The sequence below is a fragment of the Agelaius phoeniceus genome, chromosome 3 (genome assembly GCF_051311805.1).
Source record: "Agelaius phoeniceus isolate bAgePho1 chromosome 3, bAgePho1.hap1, whole genome shotgun sequence".
In the NCBI taxonomy this organism is placed as follows: Eukaryota; Metazoa; Chordata; class Aves; order Passeriformes; family Icteridae; genus Agelaius; species Agelaius phoeniceus.
Window position 1 is genome coordinate 56,490,965 of NC_135267.1, and position 26,051 is coordinate 56,517,015.

A 26,051-nucleotide genomic window follows, 5' to 3' on the forward strand; every position below is an offset into this window, starting at 1 on the left:
ATACAGGAGCTGAAGAACTTGGACCCATGCAAAGACAGGAAAACAGCAAATATTTTAGGGTGTGAAGTGTGTTACAGCATTTTCCCCCATTAGTGTCAAAGCTATAATTCACAAATTGTTGATCCATTTTCTTCTTCTACCACATCAGCCTCAAATATTATTTGGTACTACATTTTGCCCATAGATCTTTTGGGTTTTGTTTCCTTTTTTTTTTTAGGTTTACAAGATTTGATTACATGGTCAAAAGTCTAAGTAAGACACATGGGAAAAAAACATAGAGCACCATATGCCATGGATGTGCCAATATGAGGGGGTTTTCTAGTTCCTCAGTGAAGCCACAGGGTACTTTTTGCAAAAGAAAAAACCAAAAAAAACCAAACCAAAACAAAAAACCAACACAAAAAACCAACACACCAGAAAAGTACACCTTTTCATTTTTCCTTACAGCTGGCAGGCAATAGGTATGTCTAACTAACCTAGACCTCAGTTTGTCCCTTTCTATAATTTCACTAATTACTGCTTCTAGCAACATATTTTCTGCCAACTCCAAGGAAACAGAAGCCATGTAAGTGGTAGCCAACTATTTTCTTTTAGTATTTTTCTCATTCCAGTGTTTTTGAGCAAACTCAGGTTCTAAACACTGTTCTGTTTCAATATTTGAAGAATGCTATGTACTGAGTACTCTCCAAGCTGGTATGTTGTTGTGAGGCATCAGTCTTGTCTGTTGCTCTCATCCCACCTCAAATGAACTGAGCTGCATACTTTGTTTTGGTTCTTTCCACCTGATTTTTATAAAAACCTAACCAGCCAAGAAAACAACTAATCCCCCTTTCTTTCCCCCACTGCTAGGTCCTTAAGAACATTTAGGTTTGGGTTTTCACTTGACAAAAATAAGTCCTAGGCAGAGTCTCATGTCTCACCTAAATCAGTAAAATTTGACTTGTGCTAATTTGCACCAGAATAAGCCAGGGTTTTGTTTAGGCCCTGCCAAATATAGTACTCTTTTCAGAGGTTCTGCTGAAGACAGAACTAACAAAGTTACTGGAAGTTAATGAATGCTAGATAGACTTCACTGACAACTCATCCCTGGGCCTCTGTGTACTTCAATATCCTACCATAATTGATATCCAGAGCTGTTCCTGGGAGTGAGGAGGACAGAGGAAGAAATGACTGGTAAAGGATAAGTTTTCCTCCTTGAAAGTCCAGCTTCCCCATGAAGAGTTGCAGGAATTCAGTTTCTACCGATTCTGTGGCAGCTGCTCTTCTGCTACTTCCCTGGAGCACTTAAATTCAATTTCAGTTCAACTCCATTGTCTTCTACCCTTCAGACTCCTTCCTTCCCAAAGAGCCATTTTCCCATATTCCCAAAATAAAACCACTGTGTCTGTTTGTTATTCTGAACCTTGCAACTTTCTTTCCCTGACCTTCACCTTTAACACTTTAGAGTCTCTCTTCTTGTTTCTTCTCATCTAATACCATATTTCTATACACCAGTAATTTTCCTGGTGTGTTAAAGCAGTCATTGGCAAATTAATATGAATTCGTAGGAGGGGAATGGGTTTAGGTATGTCCTATGGAAACTTCAGGGTCCAAACTTTCTGTACAGTTGTGTTGGCCAAACTTCAGGCTCACAGCAATAATCAGTATCAACAGATTATAATGCAAGACCATACACTTTGGTATAATCAATATGTTTCTTGTAACTCAGCCCATTCTTCTAAAATTGAAACACAAACCTTTCATTTGCAACAAGAGAAAATAAAGATCTGAGAAATATTATGAAGAAGCACATGAATTTTACATCTGAGCTGTAACAGTTACTCCTGGGCTGCCCACATATACACTTTTGAGGGTGGACAAAAATAGAGCAGGAAAAAGGGAAGGAAAAAAAAGAAACACAGAGCAAGAGAGAGAGAGAGGAAAGGAAAGCAGGAAGGCAGGCAGGCAGGCAGGCAGGCAGGAAGGCAGGAAGGCAGGAAGGAAGGAAGGAAGGAAGGAAGGAAGGAAGGAAAAGAAAGAGAAAGAAAGAAAGAAAGAAAGAAAGAAAGAAAGAAAGAAAGAAAGAAAGAAAGAAAGAAAGAAAGAAAGAAAGAAAGAAAGAAAGAAAGAAAGAAAGAAAGAAAGAAAGAAAGAAAGAAAGAAAGAAAGAAAGAAAGAATGTGGTCGAGAACAGAAGGCCAGCTAAAATTGGAAAAGAAAATGAATGCAAAAAAAATATTTCAGGGAGAATTTATGGTAGTTTAAATCCCTCTTTCTTTTGCCAGGTAGAGAAATCCTAAGCCTGTTACATGATCTTAAACATCTTTCCAAGTGCTTCAGTGAATCACTGCCATTACCAATATGGGCAGAAATTTACTATATCAGCTTCCCAGACACTGAACACAGTGTTGGCAGAGCTGATAGGTATTAACTCAGTGAGTCAGATAGGGTGTTCTTTTTTTATCTTCAAGGCACACAGGAGCAGTTCCAGCCATGTTGCCCCTGCAGCTGCTGCCGAAATCTGGCTGGCCAATGTGGTAAGTCTGGAACTGCTGATGATTGGTACTGCAACACTTGCATGGTAAGTTCAAACTGTTCCAGAAGGCAATGAGATGATTACTGACATCCTGGAGTAGTTCCCTGAGGTCATGTCAGTCGTACTCAGGAATCCAAGAAAACCCCAACAAATAATACTATTGCTGTCATTATAATGATACATAATTTAAGGCATCATTATCTTGGTTGATAATGTTTGTCAGTCTCACAAAGCTGTCACAGGTAGAAAGTTCACTGGAGCTTTGTACCTGTGACATTATTTACTGTGGAAAATTTCACATTTAACTTTTTTTTCTTGCCCAGTCCTAGCACACCCCTTTCAGATACAGATGCCTAAACAATGTTGTTTTGTTTTATGGAAGCAAAGTCTATATGTTACTCTTTACTTAATAGGGATTCATTTTGTTTGTTGGCAGGAAGGCTTTTGACTATTTTCTGTATTTCTCCTAAAGAAATAGCTATGGTTGAAGGTGGTCAGGATAGAAGACAGTAAAGAATACACTCTGCACTCTGTAGAACACAACATGGGAGCAACCGGAAGGTGCTTTGAAGCGGTTGCATGTGCTGTGGAGATATTATGTGGTTGACTTCTGCCAAATGGATTCAGTGGCTGAAGTAACAGCCAGAGTCTCAAGTTGCTCTTCAGGAGACAGCAGATTTTGTTTTCTCTGATTTTTCCATTCTTTTCTGCTTTCAGCATTCCATCCTTTGAATCATTTAAGAAGTCTGAATTTCAAAACCAAATACTCGTTGAGAAAGTTAGGCAATGCTGACCTATAGCTAGGAAACAGCAGCCATTTCTTCCAGATGAATGCATCACTCTGCATATCTTGTCCTTGTACTTTCCCTCAGGCACAGTTGGCCACCACGGGACAAGGAAGAATGACAGGGAGATGGGTGCATCTACTTCTCCTTGAGAGCAAACCTACCTACCCGAGTACACCCTATGTTTGCTACCATACTGCATTACTCTGAAGAAACCTCCTTTGAGTCACCCCAAAACATCAAACCTACAGGACTTAGTAGAATTTAGCAGAAGGGACTTTAGTCTTTTTTTCAACAGCACTTGGGTTCATCCTGTTGGTCTGTACCATTTTGAAGAGGGATATTGAGAACCAATGGCTGTATTCATTGAGTGATTTGGACAATCTTATTTACATAGCAATTGCTTTTTCAATAGAGTCACAACCATATTGTCCCAGTACATTTCTGATGAACATCCAGATGGGTACCAGTTCACTTCAGGGAGATCAGAGGTGCTGTCCCAGACTGTCTTAATACAAGTTTCCAGCTATTTCCAGCTTACAAAAATTCCAGGCTCTTTTGCAGCTCACCAGATTGAAGGCTGCAAGTCTTGACAGTGTGACTTCAGGTTTCCTTGAGTGCTGTACTGCAAGAACAGCCTGCAGGAAGTCAGCAACAGACTAACAGGAAATAAATTGCAACTCCTACTGTAATTTCTTTCCTAGGCTGCATAAATTACTGATGCACTAGTGTAGCATTAAAGAGCAGTTGCTGGACTGGTATCCATTGGTAGATGTCAAGGTTCTGGGTGCAATGACTGACCTGCTCCATTTGCACCCAAGAGTGCTCCTCTGCCTACAATGCTTCTCTTCCCCTTAGTGTATCCCTCCAACATTAAATGTCTTGATGGGAGATTGAACCAAATTTGAGTGCAATGACTGTCTAGGTGATTGATTATAAGTGATACTTAGTGCTTATTAGCAGTAAAGACTTTTCAGGACCCATACACATTGTAAACGAGCAAGTCTCACTTTCTTCCTATTTCTTAGTATGTACACACACACACACTCACACACATATGTGGAAGAGCTGAAATTAATTTCAGGAGTGCCCAAATGTCACTGAAGGTGCTGGAAAATGGCATCAATGCAAGGCTGATACTGCATTTGAATGCTGCCATCATTAGAGAAATGCTCTAACCTGGTAATTCAGGAATGGGAATTAAACCATTTTAGCCAGCTTGTTATCAAGATACCATATATTCACTGTAGACTAGCTCATCAGCATCTTATTAAAAAACAGGGACAGGAGATTTGCCCTTTCTTAGCGGTGCTTGAGAGTCCATGATTGCTTCTGAGCCATATAGAGCAGTTCTGTCAAAAGACATCAAAAGTGGAAAGAAGTAAACAGGAGCAAGTAAGAGGGAAAGAACCCCCAGCCCCCAGAAGCTGACCTTTTGGTTATGCTGGGGGTCCTTTTCCATTTCTTTCTGTGCCTTTAGAAAGTGGCCAATGGGATACATTTTGCAAATAGATAAAAATACATGCACAAGAGCTGGGAACATCCTGTACACAGATGTGAGTCAGTACTTGGCAGGTGGCTAACGGGAGTCAGATTTCCCAGACAATAACTACATTTTCAAAATACAAATTAAAGAGACAAGAAAAAAAGGACTTATTCCCATTAGCTGAGAGTTTGAGCTCTGAAGTGAAATTATCCTTTCTTTCCACATAATTTATTCTGCGTCACTTCAGAGGTTGCCTGCATAAAACATCCAGGAATGATATGGCGAATTTTTCAAGGGCTTCACTTTCTAAATGGGTACAGGTTGAATGACTACTAGTTTCACTCCTCCAAGCTGCCCAGCCATTTCTGATCTAAAAACTGTAAAGACATGATAACAATGTAATATAGTGTTCAAACATGTCCTGTGAAAATGTCACAATAGGACTCAACTATCAGTGCAATTAGCCAAGGAGAATGGCATGTGGCACACCATTTTTTTTATTGTTAGTGTGGATCAGAAAAACTTTTCCATAGCAAGACTTTCCATATCAAATTGAGGACTATGAATTCAGGCACGTCTGCCACTTCTGTGGAAAACAACATCCAGCTTCTTCTTAGCCTTGCAGGACCATGACTTGAGCTTACAGTGCATTTCCTAATTTCATCATAAAGAGACAGATGTCTCTTTATGCCAGAACCATGGAACTGTAGGTGGCTTATGATTCTGTACATTGCAATTTGACTTTTAATTGCTACCAATTTCAATGTTTGGTTATTCTATCAGAATCAGTTTTTTTAATAGGTCTTTGAAAACTGTATTTTCAAACAGTGCATGAGAAGATGCTCGTCTTCGGTACAAAATCTGCCTGTCTGTCTGCCTGTCTATGTGCTTGTCTGTTTATCTACTATTCTGAATATTGCTAGCTGTAGAAAGGTAGAATGCCAGTAGTCAGAATAAATTAGTTTTGGGGCAGAAGTGTACTTGTAGGTTTGTGTTCAAATTTCCTGATGAAATGGCACACTCTGGCTGTTGTAATAAAACAGATCTCCTCCCCAGGTAGGAAGGGTATGTTGTGCCCTGGAAAATGTGTTTAACCAGAGAACTCAGCCTAAAGGGGGAGATAAGAGCACAAAGGCCCCCAGCATGCTGGTATTATGTTGCCATGTTTTCAGTGAGGTATGGAGTATTTTAATATTTATATTTTTTGTTAATTTGTCACCAAATTTTCTGTCAAAAAATTTTGCTGTCTTCTTCAATCCCAGTTCTTGAGGCAGCTCTAGATGCTTTCTCTGTTTGTTTGTTTGCTTAATGCAGGACAGGGGGTAGGCCATGGAAAAGTGTGATCAATATAGTGTTGGATTTTCTCAGAAGCTGCATCTGAGAAAGTGTGGGCCACAGGAACAATGTTAGGCTACACATCTTTTACATGATTTTTTGAGCTTCTAGCTGCAGTTTGTTCAGAATGTTATAATGTTTTTCTGGAATATTGTCCTTTAACATGCATACATCATTTCAAAGATAGATAAGTGGGTAGAAGCCACATCTCCACGAGAGCCAGATATCACCACAAAAGCAGTGGGGTGTAATGCTTTCCAAGTCACAGAAATGCTTTCTGAGTCACACCCTACCTTGAGATGGGTCAATAGCTCAGAACAGGATATATTGTTTTATGCATTTTAATAGGAGGAAAGGGGATTTAGTGAGACAGAAAGTGCAGAAGCTAGCAGACAGATTGCATATATTAAAAAAGACTTATAAAAGTACTTTGCTGGGAAAAGTGAGATTAAATATTGTAAGCCATGTGTTATGGTACTTGAAGACTTGAACAAAGAATTTTTTTTGTATCCTCAGCTTCTTTTTTCTAAGCAAATTCCCGGGGATACTTACAGCATTACAACTTCCAGTTGTTTCCCATGATTGAAAGCTTCCAGGTTACCCACCCACTGTTAAAGGAAGTGCTTGTCTTGGCAGAAAACATTACTGTCAGTTCAGTCCTGACTGGGGCCAATGGGAAAATTCTAGTTGTCCAGAATACAGCTGGGTTGAGTTCTAAGGAACTTAACTTCCTGAGACTCATGAGGATGTGGAAATTCTCAAGCATACACTTATCTTTGGAGTCCTCATGTGCATGATGGATACCATAAGAAATAAATTCGGGCTGCAACTTGGACATACCCAAAGAAAAAGGGACGGCCCTTCTACATCTGGTGCTCAAGGCTCCTCATGTGGCTGTGAGAACAGCTTCCTGAGGTGGCGAGTTCATCCTGCCCAGGGAAAATACACCCAGGGTTCACTGGTAGCCTGTAGAAAGATTCCAGAATCACAGGTTCAAGTAGAAGTGGGCCATCTTGTCCAGCTTCCCTGCTCAGTCAGGGTCATGCTGCAGCACATGACACAGGGTTGTGTCCGGGAAGTTCTTGAATAATCTCCAGTGGGATAGACTCCACTCACAAGAAAGATGTTCCAGACCCTTAAGTATCCTTGTTGCCCTCTGCTGGACCAGCTCCAGGGGGTCCATGCCTCTTTTGTACAGTGGAGACTAGAACTCCAGATGTGGCCTCAACAGAGCTGAGTGTAGGGGCAGGATCCCCTCCCTTGTCCTGCTGGCAGTGATTTTCCTAACACATCCCAAGGTTCTGTTGGCCTTCTTGGCCACAAGGGCACACTGCTGGCTCATGGACAGTCCTTCACCACTGCTACTTTCCAGCAGGTTGGCCCCCAGCACTGAGGCTAACTTGGCAGTGAGGGTCTGTTGCTTGTTTGCTTTTGGCCTTTCTGTGGATGCAGACTCTTCAACAGGAATACACAGTTCATGGCCTGAGGTAGTATCTCTGTTTCTAGGCTCCAGATACAAAAAGACATAATATAAAAAGTGTGTTATAAAAAGAACAAAATATTGACCTGTTCCTGTGGTGAATGGGTGTGAGCAGGCTCAAAGTGCTGTGCTGTTACTTTTCCTGATCCCTGAGTAGAGATCACTGTTCATAAAAACAAACAAACAAACAAGTAGCTAATTTAAAGCATTTCAAATCTAGTTATTTCTGAGCTTCAGAAGAATGCCAACTAGTTCTGTATCAGGAGTGTGATATTCAGTTCTGATTTTAAATCATAGCTTATACTTTCATGGACATTTAGGGTAAGATTTATCCTGCCCTAGTTCTGAACAAGTTACTTCATCCTAATAGAATTGCCGAGTTCGTGGGAAGTCTGCTTTCAGATGTCCTTGAAGAATTTCTTAATCATCTGGCTTTTGGAAAACTTGTTTTCCACAGCTTCTGTTAAAGGGGAAACCTTATGCAATGAGGAATCCAGCACTCACTGGGCCAGAAAGAGAGGGAGAGGGAGAGGGAGCATGACACTGAAGGGTTAGCAGGATTCAGTTTCTATATTTTGCCCAATGTTTGCAAAAAGTGACTCACTCTTCTTTTGGCATCAAGCAAAATCTTGACGAAAGCAGGTACCAAAGCTCAGCCTGCGCCATCTGACTTGCTCTAGGCAGCTGTGAGTGATGGTGAACACATGGTTTGATGTTCAGTTCTTAGGTGCCTGGTTCTGCTGAGGCCTAGTGAAAGGAAACTGGAGATGTAAGTTTTTGAGCACAGCCAGAAAAATCTAGTGTTGCAACAATACCTGTACTTCAAAACCTTCATTTTGCTTTTGTATCTAATGTCCACTCTGATCCATGCACACTGCATGTGTCCTGTGTCTTAGTATTCATCTGTGTGTATTTCTTTATCTCCAACCTTTCGACTCTTGCTCCCTTACAGGATTATTTTTATTTAGGCCTATAGCCTTTAGCACACAAATATTTTTGGCTGAACTGAGTTCTGTATCAAAATGTCTTTTCCTTTTTTACAGAATTTGTAATTCTCTCTAAGGTCTCTTCCCCTTAAGTTGTCACTTGAAGGGTAAAATATCTACTAGTACCAAATGTAGTTTTGGTCCTGGGGCACTGGTGCAGAATAAACACTTCTCCACAGCATTTGTGTACTTCAAACCATTCCTCATTAGTGCAGTTTATTCTAAACTGATCATAAGGTTGTAACTGGAGACCATTTTACTAGTGTCTATTAATACCTGGGTTAGAGTCCACAGCACTGGCTGCATCAAAAAAGTCGTTACTTGCACCAGCAAGTTCTGTTTAAAGTAATGGTAATTTAATTCCTTTTGTGACTGCCTAATCTGGCCCACATTTAGGGATGCAACAACATTTTTTACAGCATTGGTAAGATGGTAAAAAAAACTTTATAGAAAAAATTGTAAGCTCTTGAAGAAAGTGATAGCTGATGTCATAAGTGTCATTCTTTCCAAATCCTTCTTATAGCAGTGTAGAATGGGGATCTTCTGCTGAACTGGTTGCCAGTATTTTCAGTTTCACACATCTTTTTCAAGGGGTTATAACCTTCATAACAGTAGTTTGAGCAGAAGGTTGTTGTGAAAATGTCTTTTCCTATCTTGGAAGAGTGATATTGGATTTAAATTGAAAACTAAAATAACTGTTAATATTTTTTAGGTACTTTTCTGAGACATGTGTTCATGTATTAAAATGACATGTGGAAGCAGCTAGCAAAATGTTCACTTTAAAAAGAAGGAACCATAGAGTACAGAAGGACAAACAGTATTTTTTCCCACCCCTTTAACTATTGTAAGAAATCTGTTTTTAGCAGTGATATGTGTTTTGTCAGCACCACAGAAGGGCTTGAGTCCTTTGTAAATGGAAGCATCTGCTATACCTCTTTCAAAAGACCTGGCACTCTCCATTTCTGTTGAATGGAGGGCTCTCAGCCTCTCTCCTGGGGTCACACAGAAAGCCAAAATTAATCACACATCCAGAAAGACATGCTGCTGCACTGCTCCATCCTGCTGCACTGCTCCATCCAACAACCATCTCGTGTCTGCGGTCTCTGTGTTCCCACCTAGTCTTCTCTCAGTGCTGTGCTTTCATTTAAAACTTCCTTGTGTTGGTTTTTTTCCCCCTGCATTGTATTTGTAGAAAGGGAAAAATACCCTTCTTCATTGTCTTGCCAAACCAATTATACCAGCCTAACTTACCTTCTGTGTAAATTTTTAGCACTCCTGATCTTTTGAGAAGTTTTCTTGTACTTCACCTTCCCTAGAATATTGGTCATTATACCTATACGAGTGACTTTACCTGTACACATTAAATTCAGAATCTTGCCTGTCTACATTGGGAAAAGATGTTTTAATAAAACTTCTGCTGCCCTCAGTCTTATCACGCTAACATTTTCAAACAGTATGGTAAGAATCTGGAGAGATGAAATTTGTCATCTCTCATGTTGAAAACACTATTTCTTGTCTTATCCTTTTCCATTCACTGTGTGCTTAGGGATGTCATCTCCTGTGACCAGAATTTATATTCACCTCACTTAGACACTGCCACTTGAAAGCTGACATCTAGTCCATGCTGTCTCTCTAGGGTAGGGCTCTGACTGGAGTGAGGCAATTCAATTCACTGATCTGAAGGTGGAAAGACTGGTGTCTAGAAGTAATGGTTTCTCTCCTTTAACTACAGAAGGATCCAGAGGAACTGACTTGACCACACAGTATAACTTTGTGATGGTTATGTGATTTGAGTCCTACTCCATTATTAGCATGTATATTAACAAGTGCACATATTGAGGTATATTCATAGTCAAATATATTAGAGATGCAATGATGCAAAAAGGCTTGAGGGAAAAGATAATGCTGCATGTTACCAATTCCATTTATAAGAAAGAGGGGGCATACCTAAAGCTGCCAGTTATAATATATTAGCTGTTGCTAATAATGAACACTTTGCTAAGTGCTCTCTGTGCTATAAAAAGGTGAGGAGCAAAGAGACTCCTGACAATTTAAGTAGAGAGTTGAAATGAGAAAAACAAATTACTCTTAGAATTCAAATTGGTTTATCAAGACTTTTAAAATTAAATAATCCATAGATTTATAGCAAAGATTGCAATTCTGGCTTAAAAAAAGAACTAATGTTAGTCTTCTTTCAGCATTAAAACCCTATTCAAAGTTCATGATCTACCAAGATTTCCTAACCTTATCAGGAGAGCTTCAAAGAAAATGTCTGAGAGTGGGTGTCACCAGGGAAAAAGAAATAAACAGGGGCTAGCATAACTATAAAATTCAGCATGTGAAAAGGTTCTAGGCAGAGAGTCAAAATGACAAGAACAAATACACAAGAGGGCAGAACTCTGTCTGCCAGCAGTTACAGCAGTATTGCATATCACTTCTATTCCTGCTTGTGGTAACATTGTGCTAGTACAGCTCACTTGATCTTTCTGGATCTTGTCCTGATTTTCAGTGATGTGAAAGCAGAATCATCCACATGTGCCTTTTTTACTTCTGCTTTGAACTAAGAGCTGAGGAAAGTGGAAACTTCTTGTGAGTGTTGATATTATACCTTACAGAAGGATGGGCTGAGAAGCAGGAGTTGAATATCTTTGTATATATTCTTCTGTTACACAAGAAATTATTTTTGAATGTAATCAAAACATTGGCCCTGGATCCTATTGCATTAAACAGTAGTGTTAAGGGTTCTCTGCAAGCCAGATGAGCAAAAGTAATGAAAACACCAGTCAAAGTTCAAACCCATATGTCTTGCTTCTGATGGGAAAATGAATCAGATTCTCCAAGTCTTGTCTTTCTCTGATTCTGACTTTAGGGACTTAATATGTTAAGATATTTTAAAGTACATTAGTTGAATAAATAGTCCATCTTTAAATGCTGGTTAGCTTCTTCTGTGAAATTATTAAAAATTATTAGAAAAAAATACGAGTATAAGGAGTATTTTTCCATTTCTGTGTTTTTTTCAGTGCTGATGAATGAGTCAGTTCTATATCTGTCTACTAATAGTCATTATCATTGCTGCTACAACTACAGCAATGGAAGAGAAACATCTTGAGAAAAAGCAGCTGTATCACCCCTAATATAAGGAAGAAATTTGAATACTTGAAGGCCTTTTAATGTACAGTCTAACACAGGCAATACCAGCCTCCCATAATTAGGACACCTTCCTGGATGAGATGTAAGATAAATATAAGGAAACATTGTCTGCAGTCCAGGGAGGTTGTTTTTCTTCCTTCTGAGAACTAGAGCAAAAGCCCAATTGGGCTATTTGTTGATATCTTGAGCAATTATTATTCTCTGAGTCTCATTAAAACAAAAGAAAACAAAACAAAACCCTGCCTTTGTCTCGGGTCATTCCAGAACATTTGCCCTCTGCTGTAATGTATCCAGGCAGGAAATGTTTTTCTTCTTTTAAAATGAACAGTGCAAGGATATTGTGGAGAATTAATGTAGGATAATAAGCTATCAGCACCCTCCAGTTGTTTGTTATGGCTGTTTTCAGCCCAAATGGGGACACTGAGTTCACTTGAATTCTCACGGTTCTGGCAAAGTCATCTCTGTGTGACAACAAAAATACCCAACAATCACTTCCTAAAAAGTTTCAGAGAATTACTTTTCTCAGACTTATCTCACTATTTAATTCCACTGCTGAGAAGAAATGCAGTTTTACAACAGACTTTCCCCTTTACTGTATATCTATCAGTAGTGACTGTACAGTTTTACCTTCTCACATGCTTTCCTTCTCTCTGGAGGAGATAATAAAGAGGACATACACTCCTGTGTTCTGTGGATGGATGTGGCCCATGCTTAGGCTTACTCCAAAACAGACCCTCAGCTGCAGTCATGGCTAAAAGCCTTTTCTATTAAAAAAAACCTTCTTTTGCTGGAGGCAACAGACTTCCTAGGGATATGGCATGCCAGAGATGCACAGGAATGTGAGGCTACTTCATAAGCACAACTTCCAATCTCAGGATGTTTCTCCACAGCAATTCTCTGTTATAAAGTTAATATGGATGTTTTATGCAGAAAGCTTTATGTTCTGAAGACCAGTCATAATGCCACTTACACAAGGATGGTTTCTCTCTCAGTTAAGTCTCAAGACCAGGACCAGAGCAAGGCCTTCTCCTTTATGCACAGAGAAAAAAGGAGAGAATTGACAGCAGTGGGAATTATCTCAGACTTCCTCAGACATTTTCCACAGAGAAAGCAGTTCTCAGGGTATTTAAGTGTCAGTGGTGTTGGCTGCTTGGTTACTTTATTGCCCAACTTGTGGCAGTTCTCCTCTTTGCATATTTTGCACATGTCCACAAGGAAGAGCATTTATAATTGCACCCAGAACAGAAAGCAAAGCTCATTTTCTAACTGTGGATGCCAGCTGGCAAGTACAGGGCTTGTTTTCTTTCTAAAACATAGACTTTCTTTTTAGCCTTAGCAGCTACCTCCCACTTCCTCTCAAAATATGTGTTTGATGCTTGGTAAAGATCACTGTGGTGATAATACTGAGGAGAGGAAAAAGGTAGGATGATGGTTAGGATGATAGCCACAAATTTAGGAAACCTAAATTAAAATCTCTGTCACATACTTCTTGTGTTATCTTTGACAAGTCACTGGGCCACAACAGACTTAGTTTTCCTCAAACTCTGTGCTTCAATTTCACATCTGTCAAACATGAAGCATAGGATTTCTGTAGCATGAGCTTATTTAAATTCTGATTGTGGAGTTTCTGAGTATTTGCTGTCATGGTGCCACATTGCTTTTTAAACTAAGGATTTTGAAAGGGATAATTAAGATATATAACAAGAGGACTTGCTTTTACCTATTTGTTTATTCTCATCATGAGGAAGCTCAAAAATAAATGTTGTGGAACTGCAGAAGAGGATTTCTTCATCGGGAACAGATGAACAAACCCTTGCAACCTTTTTGGGAGAAACTGCTCCTCTGGTGAGTTTTCCAGAAGAATAAGTGTAAAAGAATGACTGAAATATTTTTTTTCTTTTGAAAAAAATATGGTTTCCTGTTGAGCAATCCAAGACTCTATTGTTTCTCAGGAAGCAAAGAGCTGCAGAATCTTAAAAAAAAAAAAAAGAATCTACACATTAGTTAGCACAGAAGACTAATGAAGTATCTATTAACATTATGTGACATGCCTGTGGAAGTATATTTATTGCCCCAAGAATTCACCAATGATAATTTTCTGACTAGTTTTGTTTGTTTTGTGTGATTTAGAGTCTATTGATATGAAATATAATTTAAAATACATGAGAATGATAAACAGTTTATTTTATTTATACAATTATTTTACTTTCTTCTTGCCAAGTACCTATCCAAATCTATCAAGAAACTGATAAATAAAAGTCTCAATCCTGGGCCCACTGAGGTAGGAAAGAAAATGATTGCCTGTAGTCAGAGTTAAGACAGTGCACTTTTACAAATAACCAAACATACCCAAGAACTGAGGTCAGAGGTCTTTTTGAGTGAACCAGCACAAGGATCAGCTGGAAATTATGTAATGTAAGTGCACTGCTGTTGTGGGACTGTTGTCTGTGATCTAGGGCTGAAGGTAAAGGCTACAGAGGCCAGCACCAACGGAGTGTGAACAGCGGAACAGAACCCACTCCAAATTTCCCATGGCTTGACCCAAGCTCTGCAACATCCTCTGCAAAGAGAAATAATATTTCAAGGGGACAAGTTAATCTTCAGTTGCTTGCCTTAAAAAAGTAATTCTCAGTTTTGTCAGTGCAGTGCAGCAATGAACCCTTTTGCAGTGGTGACAGCTTCAGAGTGATGCCTATTTCCCACTCACCAATGCCACCTGCAAAGTTTTTACTGAGCTACTGCAGTAAGAAAACTTATGAGAGTTATTTTAATCAATGATTTTCTTCCCAAGCCTTAATGTTGTTAAATTTAAGAAGTCATTAGAATGCTGGCATGAACAGTAGACAATAGTTACAGGTTTTAATGTATGCAAATGTGGGGAGGAAGCCTTTCTCATCTTTTAAGAAACAGAAGGGATTAATCTAAAATGGCATACTTAATTACCCAAATCATGCCTTCTTCGGTGAAAAGCAATAAAAATTAGAGCCTGTGATTATTTCTGTATTTCTGAAATAAAATGTTGATGCCATTAGTTAAGAAATATTTTAGTGACAGTTTGAAACAAAAGTCTCCAATACACTTTCAATATAGATTTTAAGGGTTCATTATTCTTGGTTTGTTTTATGCCAGTTGAACATTAAAAACAGATTTTCTGAGGCTTAGGAAGCATGCATCCTTTACATGAAGGCTAATCCTCAAACAAACACGCCTTCAACAATCAGTCAGTTCACTCTGTATGTATAGCCAGGAATTCAAGTCACAGAATCCTCATAAGATGCTTATTTCAAAGTACTATAATTTCCCTGCTTATCCTGTACTTTCTTCTCTAATTCAATGAAAAACCGATTATTACATAGGCATAAGAAATGTTTCTAATTTGGCTTTTTCCAGATCTCCTCTTAGCAGATATTACTTTCTCACAGATTGCCCCAGTTTAATATAGAAACTGCATAAATAAGGTGTCAGGAAAAAAAAAAGTCAGAAAGAAAAGGTGCATCTCTGTGGTTCCTACAGAGAGCAACTGCATGTGAACAGATACAAGTTTTCTGAAAGACATAATTCTACCTTGAGACTGGTGACAGCTGATTGAGGCCTAAAAGGTTCAGAGTGGCCTTTCCAAAGACTGGAGGCAGATTAAAATTTGTCTAGTGTCATGTCAGGGAAAATGTTCTAGTGCAGATTCATTCAAGGACTCACAAACAACTGCAGCCATTTAAATTGGTTGTGTCAAAACAAGTCTTGCTACAAATTTTCTTGAAATTTGAAGACAAAAGGAAATTAAAAACTCCAGATCTCAATTTTGTAGTTCAGTCAACCTTCTCCATTTTCTAAGTCATGGGTGAAAAGTGCTTTCAGGTAGAAGCCCTGTAAAAACAGGTGATGTCATTTTAAAATAAAAACTTGCCATTCTAGCTTAATTTAATTTTGAGTTCTTGCCTTTATTTTAAAACAAAATTAAAATCAAATTAAGATTTGATAACATAAAGAATTTAGTCAACAAAAGCCTTGGAAGAAAAGCTATCCTTCCCTTATTCTAACTCCAGTCATTTTGTGAGATGGACTTTTCCCTCTCTCACTCTCATACCAGTGTGTATCACCCATGCAATGCTGGTCATTTCAATCTCAATTATTTATGCTTTTTCTGAAAATGTGAGATATTTATGTAGAGCAATATATATTTGGCTGTACTTTTATTATTTCAAATATATTTATATATTGACACCTTCCAGCATAACTTTATAGATATGTCATATTCTTCCTGGCAATTAGAAGGCTTTCAATCCCTAGTCAGCTATATGTCTAAATAGAGAGGAAGGTAATTATTGCTATATTGTAGTAAGGTAATTATTGCTATATGGTATATATTGGAAGGTAATTATTGCTGTATTGTCTTCTGTCATCTCTTCTGTATGATCTACACAGGTATTCAATATGGAAGTAATTATTTTTGTTTTCATTTTCATATATTTCAGTGACTTTAGATATATAAATATCTTTGTATCTATGTCCCTTGATCCCTGTAGGAGGGGAAGATCAGAGCATTCTGCACACCACTGTGCTGTTAAAGAGCTTCATGAAGGTACAAAGGAGTCTGCTGGAAGGGCCACTGTGTGAGTTGCTCTGGCAGGATTTGCTATAATCCATCTGACTGTACTGCCTGTAAAACCTGTTAAGATACTGGTAGAAAAGTGCCTAGAGGGTAACCCTAAAGCTAAGCTTTCTGAGAATCATGGGTATTATTGTAAAGAAATTGCAGAACCTGGAGCTTTTGTAAAGCCAGGGAGTGAGTTCCTGGTTTCCTTTAAGGCAGCAAGGATTTTGCTAGTGATGCTACCAGGTATACCTGTTCAGGTGAGAGGCAGGGCTCTTCCTTCCAGCAAACTTTTGGGTATCAACAGGTCTAAAGAAGAGCATTTTTTCTCATCTAGGGGAATGTAAGAACTCTTCACAGCTGAATGATATGTGGGATGTGGGGCTAGAGACAAAAAAATAACAAACCAAATTTTCCCCTAGACTATTTGCAGTCATCTGTAGTTATGTTGCAGATCAAGAAAACGACATAACATTTTTTGCCTGTCAGTTTTACTGCAGAGGATCACAGGTTTAGCTACAGTAAACTACCTCACTTTGCCTTTCTTTCTTTTTCCTTTCCTTCCCGAATAGCTCAGACCTGAGGTTCTCCAAACCATGGTTACTTCACAAGGTGTTGTTTTACCCAAACCCCTAGGCCAAACAGCAGGTGTAGCACAAGGCTGAGAGTAAGCCTCTGGGCAAAATGCTAATGGTCAAGCTGGACCTGCTTTGCACAGATGTGGGCTTCCTCTGAGGCCGTCCCTGTTACAGGGAAGGTCTGGGCTCTCCGAGTGGTGTGTGTGTACAGGCTCATAGACCTTGTAAGCAAGTCGTCCTATTCGCCCTGATTTTGAGACTGACTTTTTTGTTTTCTGGTGGAATCTAAGACCAGGTGGCCTTTAGCTTCTTGAAAAGCAAAGTTATGTACAGGGCTCATGTGATGATATTAATGATTGATGATTAGTAGAAGGAAATGCCAGGCACATGGCCTGTTCTGTAGGGGGTCATCAAGCTAGACATGGTAGCTGTATTTCAAGAAAATGCCTAAGAGCCTAAAGGCTTTCTAATAGCATTAAAAGTTTTATGTTCTGGAGTAAGGTAATCAAATCTCATGCTTCAGGGCACATGCTGATCTCCACAGGAACCAGGAAGGCATTTCCCACCACGAAAGCTTTATGCCGTTGTCTGGGTGGTTTCCATCTTTCCCCAGAGTGATGGTAAATGGAGTCTGTTGGAATCAGGACACTTGAACTGCATGAAGTGACCCCCACATACCTGTGTCCCCATGCAGCTCTTAAAGAGCTAAAGATTTTGAATCCTATAGAAATGAATGCATTATGACAGGAAAGCTCCTGCAAAATACCTTCAAAGTGAAACTCTAGGCCAGCTTTCAGTCTCTATTAGGTAGGTGCAGTGCTCATTGAATGCACTCCCAGAACAGAGAACAATACTTGGCAAGCTGCTTCTGGTGAGGAAAAATGATTAATGTCATAAGTCAAGTGCTCATAAAATGGTGTGGCACTTGCACACAGTGTCTTTTCTCATCTTAGGTATGAGGCTAGTCACTGCATCAAAGCAAAGCAGAGTGTTCACAGCATCACTTGTTCTCCAGCCTCTAATGCACTGTCATGCCAGCCAGCTTCTCTGTATGCCCATCTGATAAAATCTGTGCTCTGTTTTGGCTGCCTCCTGCTCCTCTTCTACTTTTAATTGTCTCTGTGGCTTTCTTCTTCCCTTTTTTGTTTTTCTTCTCATTCTCTTCTGCCCAACTGAAGGAAATAATTTGTCAGTTGTTATTGAAATTTTTACTTTGATCTGGATAATGTAAAATATTTTAATCTGGAATGAAATATGATGCTACTACTTTGTCATTAGAAAAAAAATTCTCATGGGAACATTTATATAGGCATGTATAAATACACATAATTAACAGTAGCATGGACAAAACCAAATTGCTTCAGCAAGACAGTATTTACCATCAGTTCAAGCCAAGATTTCTTAATTTTTCTTGCTTGGAACACAATGTTTAAGAATGTTTTTCTTATGATGACACAGTCAATGTCCCTTTTGGGTCCAAAGTTAATATCCCTTTTGACACCTCAGTCAGTATTTTCCCCTAATAATACTCTATATTTTTATCATTATTATTCACAGCCTTGTAAAAGTTGTGATGATGCAGCCAAAGAAGAGCTTTGAAAAGATACATCTCAGACACCAAGGTCAAGAAAAGCAATTGGCTCCTCATATGCTTTGTGAGTTTAATGACCAAAAAAACTTGAGTTTTTGTAAAACTAGCCCTCTGTGAAAGTTTTTGTGAAAGCTAGCCCTCTGTCTGAGAGAAAGAAGACAAAGTTGTCAAATTACTCTATCATTTCTTTTTATTTACTATAATAAGGGGGGAGACCCCCCCATTTCACTGGAAAATACACAAGTAGCAATTAACTAGGTACAAATGTAATGCAGACCATAACAGTGTTACAGCTGTCATTCTGCATGGAAATAGCAGAACAAGGTGAAACAATTCAGAGAAAATACTACTGCTGGAGAAAAACCACCAGTGCTCATCTTGGGATCTACCCAGAAATGCTGGAGCAGACGCACTCTCAAAACTGCGCACCTTTGAAGTGAAGCAGGAAAACAAGGACTGACAACATGCATCACACAATGGTCACTTGTACTTATTTCTCTCAAAGGGGCCCAAGATGATTTGATATGACTTTACCCACCCTTGTGAAGTTGTCATGATCTGCTTGTTCTTTCCTAGGGTTTGAGACAAATGTCAGACTTGAGAAGTTGGGAGAAGATGAGATCTGTGGATTTTAAGAAGTGCTTTGGGGAAGGGAGAGTGATTAACCTGAAGTGGGCAAATAGTAAAGCTGTGACTTGTGATGCAGGAGGGTTGGCCTTGGAGAAAAGGACAAGAACTGTTATCCTGCTGCAGGAAAAGAAGGAAATCCAGTAGACAGAATATGATCAGATTTTTTCTTAATGGTTTTGCTTTTTGTGAACCAGAATGTTTCAGTACTAGAAAGCAGTGGAAGCAGAGATTATGAGAAACACAGCTGCAGATATGTAGGATGCAGCTGCAAACAGCTTCTAGAACATGATTTATTTGCTTCTTTGCTTCAGCAAAAGACCATCTTACATTCAGTGAGAGAGACTAGAAGTGGCCCACAGTCATCAGCCAATCAGTCAAACACAACTCTCCTAGGCAGAGTAAGGGAGAATGCATAACCTGCATTTTATTCAGTGGGTTGGAAGGTAAGAGGAGCAGAGTGTCTGGGCAGGGAGAGAAGCATGCAGGAGATGTGAGAAGGTGAGTCTTTTTCATCTAGGAGGTTTAAGGAGCCAGTTTGTTGCCATTACAACATCACTTACAAAACAAAAGCCCAATCCCTAATGAGCTTATCTTTTAAAATAAGAGAAACTTTTCTTTCTCAGAGTACTTGTTATGTGCTCAGAGTGTGCTGTTCTCTTTCCAAAAGCTTTTCATCTCAAAGTGAGTTTTCGCCAGCCGGTCTGAGACGGAGCTCTGTGAAACAGCATGGCAAAAGAACAAGGCTGCATGCCATTCAACTTTAATAAGTCATGGGAAAAGATATTGTTTAGCCTTGCAGAGTTTATACTCTCAGATTTATAACTGTAAGTAATTAAAAGGAAGCAAGCCATCTTGGACCTGTCTATGCTCCAGCTCTTACAGGGCCCAGTGTCTCGCGTCTGGCATGGCTCGAGGGTCTGTGTCCTTTTTGAAAGAGAAGGAACTAATTGGGTTGGCTGCTCCTTGCTAATGGTGCAGGCCGCTCTGTGGGCATTGGGGAGAGTTCATGGGGTCTCCAGGCTGGCTAAGGAAAAAGAACTTTGCTAAACTTTTCCCTTCTTACAAAGCAGACTTTTTGGACTGTTGCCATCACAGCGACTCCAGTATTTGGGACCTTTGTACAAAGCTTTGGATCCTGAAGATTTGGACTGGGGAGTGGGTGCACATGCAAAGCCACAGCAGAGCTGGGGTTCCATGCTGCCTCTGGGACGCAGGTGTGACCAGAAGCTAGGAGCAGGCTAGGGAGGCATGCAGAGGTGGCAGATCTCCCTAGGAGTCTGGACTGGCTTGTAAAATGCACTAGGAAGGATCCTGGAGTTCTAGTTCTCATATGACCCAATCTCTATATTCCACTGCATAGTCATTCAGGCCTTGTCAGAGGTGTGTGCTGTCTTTGTGACCCACTATCTAAGCTCTCTCCATATGATTACAAGTGTACCTCTTGCCACCAGACCTGTATACTCAAGTGGTCATGAATATTCATTATCAGCTTTCTTGATTTTGTTTTTTTTTTTTTTTTTTAAGGTGATAAAAGCTGTAGTGAAAACTTGTGCCACCTGAGAAGGTGTTTTTTCAGTCATTTTGACTGAAAAAGCCTGGGGCAGCACACATTATGCACTGTTATCTAGATTTTAATAAATTCAGAAACAACTACAAAAGACTCCCATTGTTCAAGAACTTTTTGTAGCTGAACATATGTGCTGAAGCACAGTGGAAAAAATACTAGCAAATGTGCCCAGTGTCTAGAGAAGTTTAAATACAGCAATGGCAAGGTTGCTGTATTTAAACTGGTTGCTGATGCATAGTCTTGCCTGCTGTCTTCTGGGGTTTGGATATAACAAAACACCTGGGCATGGAGCCACAGACCTCAAAATATCAGTATCAGAGCAGAGGATGATTTATTTTTCTTAAGTCCTGAACGTAGACATTTGCACAATTATTTAAAGATGTTAAGTATCAAAAGATGCAAGTAAAGATGTAAGTATTATCCTCTGGAGGCATGCTGGTTTCCTTTTGGCAAATTTGGGACAATAAGCAGGAACTGTGGCAAAACTACTTGAAATTCAGAAGGACCACTGAGATAAAACATAGGCCTAGACTAAAAGAGAAGAATACAGCATCAAAAGAAAGAAAGGCTATCCTTTCATAAGGAGAAAAATGTTCATAAGGAGAAAAAAGAAAAACAGGTAGTATCATCATGACAGAAGAAAGTATCTATTGGGCATAAGCCATTCTGCAGGAAAGAAATAAAATAAATGATGGAATGAAAGGAAGTATTGACACTTAAAGTGGAGACTTTAGTCACAGAGATGGAAAATTTCTTATTCCATTGAAGCATTAGTCTGCTAAACTTCTGGCTGAGACCAGTGGACGTGATGGTTACTGCCTTTGCCAGTCAGAACAGAGAAAGGGCTAAGCTGCACTGTGGGTGCCACTTGTCACAGAGGATCCACCACCAGCAGGAGTTTATGCTTTTGGCTGGCATATCCTCCCCCAAGCACTACTGCTGCCTCTGTCTCTGTGCTCTGGAGCAGATAGGATTGATGATGAGCATATACACAACAAGAAAAAGAACAAAGTGAATACTTCTGCCTCCTTCAGGTCCACTGAAAGTGGTTCACAGTCTTGCTTCTTGCTCAGAGGATTTCAGAACATGAATAACTTTACTGATGCTGATGGAACATTAAACATTCTACATATATCATTGAAACCAGTTTACTGGATTGGATAGTCTATCTCCATTCTAATAAACTCTTTCAGATGGCAAAATAGAGGATTTGCATGCAAAGTCCCCACTGAGAATGATCCTAGGAATGTTCAGACCACAGATTGTATCTAGGAATTATTTGGGTGTGCTGGCTGGCAGAGACCTAAAGCATACCTGGGAGCCCTCTAACAGGAGCTGTAGAGACAATTGCATTGCAGTGCACAGGACTGTTCTGGGCACTGTGTAATTTGCTAACACAGGCATAGCCTCACTGTCTGAAGTTGTTTACTCCAGGGAGCTTCTCAACTCTGATCTGGATACAGGTTCCTTTGCCTCCCAATGATGTTCTGAAGTGAGAGAAAGCCAATTTCACACTCTTGGGAAGGAGACTTGAGTACACAAGTGAGAAGGGTGACTGACTATCCAGACAACTGTGGGACTAGAGTGCTCTGGCACACATTTCATCATTGGTCACAGTCACTCTTATTAGAGTGACTTCTTATACTAGAAGGTATTTCTTCATTTTGTGCCAGTCCTAGACCTACTTAATGCTTGTGGCAGCAGGTCTTTGTCTGCATCTATTTTTCTTCTGCCCCTTTTCAATGGAAAATGGCTATGTTAGCTCCTGAATTCCTTCCAGAGCACTATCTGGACATGAGCAGTTCTGTAATTAAACCAAACTATTTTAGCTCACAGGAATAACTGAGTGAAATTTATCTGAGAGGAATTATGTATGTGATCCCAATGGAAACCTGGAAAGACTTTTATCAGCATGTCAGAATAATTTCACAGCATAAGTAGACGGGCCTAGAATAGACTTATGAGATGCGTGTGTATTACTGAGAGCTTTCCTATGTTATTTTCATTGCACTTGCTTAAAAACACCCTGTATGGAAACAAAGAAGATTTTATTTTTAATTGCACATTGGGCAAGCACTTAGGAGTTATGTCTTGAGTCCAGCAAAATGACTACTCTCAGGCTGAGAGCTTCAGAGTTCATCAGAACTGCTCGAGTAATGGTAAGTGGAGGTTCATCTTCTTCCATTGCATTCATGATGTGCTTCACACTACTAGAGACTTTAATGGTGTTAAAAGAGGTCAGAAGGGGTTTTGAATCTCAGAACATCTGTCTGTCAAGACCCACTTCTGGGGTCATGACCCCACTTTCAATTATACTGGCAAGCTTGTGCATAAAAGTAAGGTTGTGACCTTTGTTTATGAACTAGTGGCTTAAAATAAGTTCTGGGAAGAGGGAATAAAAAAACATTTGCAAAGCAGTGTATACTTGGAATGCATGTCAAGTGTAGGGTACTTTCCAAAGAGACAAGACTAGGGTGAAGTCATGCACACATGCAATGCTTTGTATTTCTGTTTAGGTCGTTATTTTTCTCCATAAAAAGGAAAGAACTAACCATTCTCAAGGAGGAGAGAAATATAGCAGCAGTAGAGTTCTGTTTATTAGGTGATTTAGATCTCTGTCCTGAATTTAAATCATCAAAGTGCAGGAGTTAAACACCTAGAAGTATATGGTAAAATTTTCCATTGGAAACTGGGGGTTCATTTCTTGCAAATCAAAATACAGTGTATGCTACAGCAGATTAAGGTATTAGCCAGTCAGTGGATGACTGTGAAACACAGACAGGACCAGTCCTGAACAAGTCACACGTCATCCTAAGATTTATCAGATATGATATTTTCAGCATAGAATGGAGATGAGTCCAAAGCATCACGGGGTATTTAACCACTGGTTAAATACCTTTCCTAATGCAGTTTGTTCAGCAAAGTTTATTTAAACAAAGCATGTGGAGAGGATGATTGAAATAGCCAGTGAATGACAGTTCTGTCTTGCAAGGTAGAGACTGAGAAGAACATTGAAAGAAAGCATGGGTTACACTTCCTAGGTACATTGGTGAGTAAAGGAAAGCAGGGGAAAGAACACTCTGAGATTAAAGACCATGTTGCACTGATTTTTTTTTTTTTTTAATATGACTCTGAATCACTCTGGGTTAGAAACTGAAAGAACTGGCAGTACTGCAAAGTTTTAGCAGACTATGATGAGTCTGGAGCAAGGAACCAAACTGGTTTTAAGACACATCTTGCTGAATGGAATTGTATGGTTAGATGTATGCAGTATCAGGAGACAGGGATCAATTATACAGACATTGAATAGGTGACATTGCTAGTCCTCAGGAACAAGAATATCCTTCTGCCAGTAGTGTATCCTCAGTATGGCACATCACCCAAAACTCTCTTTAGCCTGACACTGGAACACATACAGAAAACTAAGGTGGAGTTAGGTCTGCTGCTCTCCAGCAGATTTTCTGATGAAGAGGGTTGTTTTCCAGATATGTAGCCAACATTGTGCATTGCTCAATGTCATAACATTGCTTGCAGTTATATGCAATTCTTCTCACTCTACAGTGTTTACCACTTCTAAATGTGGGTAGTCAGTCGTAATAGCATTCTTATAGTGTTAAGAAATGTCTTCCTACCCCATTTGCTAATTTCATTTTATGTGAAACAAATGTGATTTTCCTCAGTCCTTAACTATTTTAATTCCATATATTCTTTTCACGATCAATTGAAATGGTTTTACTGAAAAGTTTACACAAATTTCCAAGTAAATGTTTATTCCTTTTCCTCCATCTGTGATTCAGGTGGAAACTTGATAAGGATTACAAAAGTGACAGATGCTGCTTCCACTTTGTGCAATTTACTGACTTTTCAGACTAGATTTATTCTGGAGAAAGAAAAGACAATTCTTACTCTGATTCTTTGTAGAGAGTGCAAGACTGTTGTTCACACAGTTCAGTTATGCAACAGAGAGCAGGCAACACTCTTAGCCTTCCAACAATCCACAACTACATTGAAGCTCAGGTCCTGATTGGAGTGAAGAAGACCTGAACACCATGTGTCAAGACACTTTTCTGTGTCTTTCAGCAAAGGGCAGGTGTCATATTCAGCAGTAGATCCACATTTTCCATAGTATTTTTTTGTTGTCTTGATGCCTCTCACCACAATCAACTCCAGGTGGGCTTTGGCTTTACAAATCCCATCCCTGAACAATTCAGCAATGTCTCTGTGCTCCCTCTGTGTCACCTCTCCCTGCCTTGACCTCTTTTATATTTGCTCTCTTCTTATATTTGAGGCTGATCAGGATATTCTTGTTCATCCATCCAGGCCTCCTGTCAACTTTCATGATTTCTTTCATTTCAGAATGGGCGGTTCTTGATATTGGAGGAGGTGATCCTGGAAAACCAGTAAGAAGCATCAGCACAGTTGAAGAAAAACAGTGAGAAGCACCATGGAGAAGAAAGAAGCAAAGAGCACAGAGCAACAGGCAGCAGATGTTATGAACACAATCCAACTTCCAGGACCACCCACTGCTTCACTGCAGGAATTGGGGTGGACTGAGTATATCCTGCAGCAAGAATAAGGGAAATTGAGACTAAGAATTAAGGAGGATAGGTGTTTGACTTAAGGTGAGACTGAGGAATGAGAGGAAAAGATGTTTACTTGAGTGTTTAATTGTTTATGTTATCCTTTTTTTTCTTTTGATAACTGCATCAGTGATTGAAAATTTCTTTTAATTGGTAATTCATTAAATTAAGTAAAAGTTGCCCAGTTTTTGCCTTTGAAGTTGGCAAGTGCAATAGCCAAACCTTCATTTCATGAACATCCTTTAGCATATTCTGCTTTGATAAAATGGAGATGCAATAAAATCTTTGGAAACTACAGCTAAGATTAAGAGTCTTATCCTGTCTGAGTACTCTGAAGAGAAGAATATATACAAAACTAAAGGAAGCTTTGACTGCATTAATACTAGGCTGACCTAAAGGTAATTAACATTACCAGCTGATATACTGGTTTGAATTTACTCCTGTACTTCTGAAATTGCTCAACTCCCAGACTACATCTGGTTTATATCTGTTTTGGAGTCATGGAACAGACACACAAAAGGCTGCACCCATCTCTAGCTATTTCCTATTTCTTTGTATGTTAAAAATGCAAATTCTGAAATTGAATAAACAACAATAAAAGCAAAGAAACAGTGTGAGTCTTTCTTCTAATAATGTTTCAAAAACTTATTTTATGAGATTCATAACAAGCTTAAGAACTCCAAAAGGGCATGGTTGGTCAGAGGACCCTCTACTACGTGGCCAAGAAGAGTTGCATGTGAAGACATCCCAATATATTAAAAAGAGTATTCTGTCAGA

At 39.4% G+C, this 26,051-nt stretch overlaps 1 long non-coding RNA gene across 2 annotated transcripts; it reads left to right on the forward strand.

Annotated features, from left to right (window-relative positions):
- The first annotated feature begins 2,570 nt into the window (after positions 1 to 2,570).
- Positions 2,571 to 25,571, forward strand: LOC129118904 (uncharacterized). Of its 2 annotated transcripts, XR_013181366.1 has the most exons (5): positions 2,571 to 5,962; positions 13,482 to 13,582; positions 16,261 to 16,347; positions 18,464 to 18,561; positions 25,051 to 25,571. It is a non-coding gene; the product is annotated as an uncharacterized LOC129118904 (long non-coding RNA). The 2 variants fall into 2 exon arrangements; XR_013181365.1 differs by lacking the exon at positions 2,571 to 5,962 and having other exon boundaries at positions 5,969 to 13,582.
- Positions 25,572 to 26,051: the final 480 nt, after the last annotated feature.